The sequence below is a fragment of the Rattus norvegicus genome, chromosome 13, assembly GCF_036323735.1.
Source record: "Rattus norvegicus strain BN/NHsdMcwi chromosome 13, GRCr8, whole genome shotgun sequence".
Taxonomy (NCBI): domain Eukaryota; kingdom Metazoa; phylum Chordata; class Mammalia; order Rodentia; family Muridae; genus Rattus; species Rattus norvegicus.
In genome coordinates, this window is record NC_086031.1 from 33,170,225 (window position 1) to 33,176,224 (window position 6,000).

At 48.8% G+C, this 6,000-nt stretch overlaps 1 protein-coding gene across 2 annotated transcripts in view; it reads right to left on the reverse strand.

Moving 5' to 3' along the window:
* The window catches only part of Ralb (RAS like proto-oncogene B), a 36,164-nt gene that overhangs the window by 29,391 nt on the left and 773 nt on the right, over positions 1-6,000 (reverse strand).

The following is a 6,000-nucleotide window of genomic DNA, read 5'->3' on the forward strand; positions in this document are numbered from 1 at the left end:
GTGATATCTTGCCAGGTCCTCCTACAAAGACCCACTCTACCCCTCACCCCCACTACCTGCACTAGCATGCTGTCCGGGGAAGGAATTCAAGAGAAAAACCACATAACCAGTCTCGAGTCACTTCGCTTTAAATGCATTTTAAACCACAAACCAGGATCATCATCGGCCCCCCTCCAAGGCTCCACTGCCCTGCTGGTTCCCACTTGGCAATGCCCGTCCTTCTAGACTGAAGAGCTCACTTACACCCAGGGCTTATCTCTTCTCTAAGGTTTTCTCCCTGGCTCAGGCTCTGGCTGCCACCCTTCTTACTCCTCCATGTTCTCCCTGGACTAAGCACATCCATTCAAGTGGCTCCCTGTGTCTCCTCAGACTGGAGGACAGAGCCCAGGCCCCTCCGCCTTCCTCACCCCATCTGGTTCAACGGTCCTCGAATGGATCTCTCCACTCTTCATACCTCTACCCTTAAAGTCCGATCCTCAGGCTAGCAAGGTATCTTGGCTGGAAAAGTCAGGTGTTGACAACCTGAATTCAGTTCCTGGGAAGCACATGGAGGAAGGAGAGCACCTACTTCTGAAAGCTGTCCTGTGAGTATACAAGGGTTTATTTGGCTTACTTCATTGAGGGAAGTCAGGGCAGACACTCAAGAGTGAACATGAGGGCAGGCTTGCTTGCCATTCAGCTTTTAAGCAAAGAATGCACTCACTGACAAGGAAGTACAGCAGAAACCATGGAGATCACTGCTTGGTGAGTCTCTGGCTTAAGATTAGCTTGCTTTCTTCTATCACCCAGAACCAACTGCATAGGGAATGGAGCCACCCACAGTGGGCTGGGTCCTCCTACATCAAATAACAATGCAGAGAGTCTGCTACAGACAGGCCCACGGGCCAAGCCTTCGATGGAGACTTTCTTCTAGGGTGACTCCAGGCTGTGTTAAATTGGTAATTAAAGCTAACTAGGATATTACTTGTGTATTTGTTTATTTAATGTGTGTGTGTGTGTGTGTGTGTGTGCGCGCGCGCAGACATGTATACATGGAGGTCAGAGGTCAACATCAGGTATATTCCTCAATCATATTCTGCCTCTTATATTTTTCCCTGAGACAGGGTATTGTGTAACCCAGGCTACCCTTGAACTCTATATATCTAAGGACAACTGTCAGCTCCTGATGCTCCTGTTTGCACAACCTCAGATTGGGGTTTATTAGTATGCGTCTTCATACCTGATTTTATGTGATGCTGGGGATTGTGCCCAGGGCTTCATACATTCTAGGCAGGCACATCCCCATACTGCGACCACATTTTTGAGACAGGGTCTCACACTGGCCTGGAGTTCACTGATCAGGCCAGATCAGCTGAACAAGCCCTAGGAGAAGCCCTCGCGTCCACTTTCCCAGCACTGGGATTACAAACTCAAGCTGCCAGGACAGTTCTGTTTTGCTTTGGTTTGTTTTAACCTGGGTCCGGTGTGTGCTAGCATTCCAAGACCTTACCAATTGAGCTGGCTCCCCAGCCCATGTGAACTTTCTACACCAGCAAACGGTAATTCCCTTAGCACTCCAATGGTTCACCATTGATACAATCTAACTCCTTTTCTGAACAGGCCCATAAACCTTTGCCCGGGTGGCCCTGCCTCTCCCAGTCGCTATGCTCAGCGCTTCCTACCTACTGCTCCCCCACCCCCACCCCCAAGACTGCACGGAGGAAGGAAGTCCTGAAGCAAAAGGAAGCAAGGTCCAGCCAAGCCTTTGCAGACAGGGCTGTAAACATGTCTCAAGCTAGCAGAGTGCTTGCCCCTGTGCTTGAAGCCTTGGGTGTCATCCCCAGAACCGCACAAAGCTGGCATGGTTTGCCTCTGTAACCCTCAGCCTGTGGGAGGTGGAGACAAGAGCATGGGGATTCAAGGGTGTCTTCAGCTACACAGAGAGTTCAAGGACAGTCTTGTCTGCATGAGACCCTGTCTCAAAAGAACACAAGTAGCACAGCAGACAGACTTTGTAGTCACGCAGTAGAGAGAGGCAGTGCCTGTGTGAAAGAAGACCAGAGGACGGGGCCGGGAAGACACTACAGTGGACGAGGAAAGCATCCACCATGCGCATGAAGCTCCGGTTTCAGATCCCCAGCACCCATGTAAACAGTGTTGTGACATGTCTGTAATCCCAACAGAAGAGATAGGGACAGGACAATCCTTGGGGCCCAGTGGCCAGCCAGTCTAGCAGAATGGGCAAGCTTCAGCTAACTAGAAACCATATTTCAAAAAAGGAAGGTGGCTGGGCATAGTGTTGAACATCTCTAATCCAGCATCTGGGAGGCAGAGGCAGGTGAACCTCTGTCAGCACCAGGCCAGCCTGGTCTACATAATGAGTTCCAGGAGAGCCAGGATTACACAGTGAGACCCTGTCTCTCGAATACGATTAAAGAGCCCTCTTTCTGCCATCTTCCCACGATGTCACTATGAATGTCCTAACAGATGCTCTCAAGGGTATCAACTGCTGAAAGAGGCAAACGCCGGGTCCTCCTCAGACCGTGCATCGAAGTCATAGTTGGGTTCCTAACTGTGATGGTTGAAGCATGGTCACGTTGCTGAGTTTGACATCACTGATGATCACAGAGCTGGGAAAAATCAGCGTGAACCTCACAGGCAGGTTGAACAAGTGTGGAGTGATTTGATGTGCAACTCAAAGACCTAGAGAAATGGCAGAACAATCTGCTCCCACCTGTCGGTTTGTTTCTGCCATAGTGACAACCTCATGGGCCATGAGGAAGCAAGACCAAACACTCCCCTGAAATTCTTTTTCTTGAGATGCAAAACATAAACATAAGGCCTCCATGGACAAAATAAATAGATAAATAAAATTGAGTTAAATTTAAAAAAGAAAATAGTGAAGCAGAGGGACAGGTGAGATGGTTCAGCAGAGGAAGGTGACGCCACCAAGCCTGGCGACCTGAGTTCTATCTCTGGGACCCACATGGTCAGAGAGAAAAAGTTCCACACGAATAGTTCCGATTCCAACGGCAGCTTCAGACAAAGTCTCCAAACAATGGTTCCCACATTCAGAAATGAGATGAATGGGAAGTCTGGTCACAGACTCCAGAGAGGTTCGCCATGATGTTAAGACACCGCACAAACTTCCGGGGTCCGAACTTTTTACAGAGCCTTAAGCCATCCTCCCCAAGGTAAGGACCTTGAGGGACTTCAAGGCAACAATGACGATATTTTTCTTCCATTCTTTGTGTCTGAGTATGCACAGGTGTGCTTGCACCTCTGCTTGTGCTGTGGGTGCTCTGCACATGCATGCACACACATGTCGAAGCTGAAGCTGATGTCAAGAGTCACCCTCAGTGGAACCCAGAGCTCATGGGTACAGCGTAGCTCATGAGCTGGCCCCCTTTCTCCAGGAATCCCATCTCCACCTTTCCATGCTGGAATTACAGGCAGCCTGCAGTGCCTGCCAGGTATTTATTTGGGCTCTGGGGATCCAAACTCCAGTCCTTACACTGGTAAGGCAACTGCCTTAACCACTGAGCCATCTCTGTGCCCTAAGAGTGAAAAACATCTGAGGCTCCACCGCCAGCACCGCAAACACCTCTAATTCCTCCCCCATTCACCATCCACCAAAAACTCTCCAGACTCCATTTAAGGTTCCAGTTCTTGTTCCTATCTGTACATGTCTAGGTCCTAGTTTCCAAAAGCTATCTAGTAACTCACACCCACACTCTTTCCATGCAGAATCCTGGAACAACATCTCCTCCAGCACAGAAAAACCTCCCTGGGATCTCAGATAAGAGCAGCTGCTGTTTCCAGTGGGAAATAACTGGAAAGGAAGTGCAGGAGCCGGGGATGGCGGGGAGGTGCTTAGTGCGCACGTACGCGCGCGCGCGCACACGCGCACACACGCACACACACACACACACACACACACACACACACACACACACACACACACACGTAAAGACTCTGAGGAGGCCAGAAGCAACAGAGTACCTGCAGGGGCTGCACCTCAGTTTATTCCCCCTCATATTAGCTTTCTGTTAGTGGGACAAACTTAAGACCGCAATTAAAAAGAAAGGAAGAAAAGCTTCCAGGCCAAAAGGGACTTGTCACACACGCCTGGCAACCACAGTTTGATCCTGAAAATCCAACTAAAAGTGGAAGGAAAAAAAAATACTCTGCAAAGCCTCCTGTGACTTCCACATGTGCGCACAGCATGCAAACACATGACAATGATAATAAATAACGTGGCGGGGGCTGGAGAGACGGCTCAGCAGTTAGAGCATTTGCTGCTCTCCCAGAGGCCTGCTTGGCTCCCAGCGCCCATGCAAGGCAGCTCACGATTGTGACTCCAGCTCCAGGGGATCCCACCCATGCCCTCTTCTGGCTTCCAAGGGTACCTGCGTGCCACCCCCTCCCCCACACACACACAGAAAAATAAATCTTAAAAATATATACATATATGGGGGCTGGAGAGATGGCTCTTCCAGAGGTTCTGAGTTCAAATCCCAGCAACCACATGGTGGCTCAGAACCATCTGTAATGAGATCTGATGCCTTCTGGTGTGTCTCCAACTATGGTGTACTCATATACATAAAATAAATAATACTTTAAAATATATATGTACATATTCACATATAAATAAAAATAGAAGAATGCATGCATATACATATGTTTTCGCACACACTCATACACACACATCACAGCTTCAGCCATGGCTTATTGGTTTTCTTTTTTCTTTTGGGTTTTTGTTTTTTTGGGGGTTTTGTTTTGGTTTGGTTTGATTTTCGTTTTTTGTTTGTTTGTTTTGCTTTGGGGTTGTCTCATGGAGGGAGTGCATGATAGACGAAGCTATTTACCTCTTGATAGACAAGAAGCCAAGTCATGAGGTGAACAGAATCCCCATATTCCCTGTAAGGGCCCAGCAAGACTCTACACCCACCAACTCCCACTAACATCACAGGATGATGACCAATTCTTTACTACATGAGACTCTGAGTAGGGGGCATTTCATGGAATCCTAAGACCACCCCCACTCCCACACCTTGAACACTGCCTACTGGATTGGAAGCTGAGGTGGGGGGGTGGGCGACCAACTCTGTTATTGCTACATTGATGCTAGAGCGCAGAGAAGACAAAGGACCTCCTCCAAACCACAGCACTAAGAAAATTCCAGAAACAATCTGGGGATTTGGCTCAGTTGGTAGAGTTCTTGGGCATATAGGAAGGGGGGGTGTGTTCCATCCCCAGCACTGCATGGACCAGACATGGTAGAATACACGGTTATCACAGCACTCAAGGAGTAGAGGCAGGAACGTCACAAGTTCAAGGACACTCTAGTTACATATCTAAAGTTCCAGGCCGGGTTGGGGATTTAGCTCAGTGGTGGTAGAGAGCTTGCCTAGCAAGTGCAAGGCCCTGGGTTTGGTCCCCAGCTCCGGGAAAAAAAAAAAAAAAGGAAGGAAGGAAGGAAGGAAGGAAGGAAGGAAAAAAAGAAAGAAAGAAAGAAAGAAAGAAAGAAAGAAAGAAAGAAAGAAGTTCCAGGCCAGCCTGGGCTACAAAAGACCATGTCTCATACACACAAAGTTCCAAAAGCTGGTCCAACCTTAGTTCACACCTTCATCACCTCCTTTCATGGTTCCCCTGGTTCTCACAACTTTACCACCACAATCTAGGTTTAAGCGGCCCCACTTTGACATGTTCTAAGACTTAACATGCAAGATCCTTGATTAAAGCAACCTTCACTTGCACATCAGAAGCACAAGCCCTACCCCTCCCATGATAAGCCTTGATCATTCAACGTCTCCCAAACTTAAGAAAACTGATTAAGAAATGAAGGTGCGCGCGGTGGGGGGGGGGGGGTTCCCCCGCTGGTCTACAGGGGTTGAAAGCAAGTGAGGGTAAGATCAGTCCACTCCAGACTCTCCCAGAACACTCTGGTGACATCAAAGGCCCTGGGTTCCAGGATTCACTTGGAAATGAACACAGTGGGAGGAAGGACCCGGCTGTGGG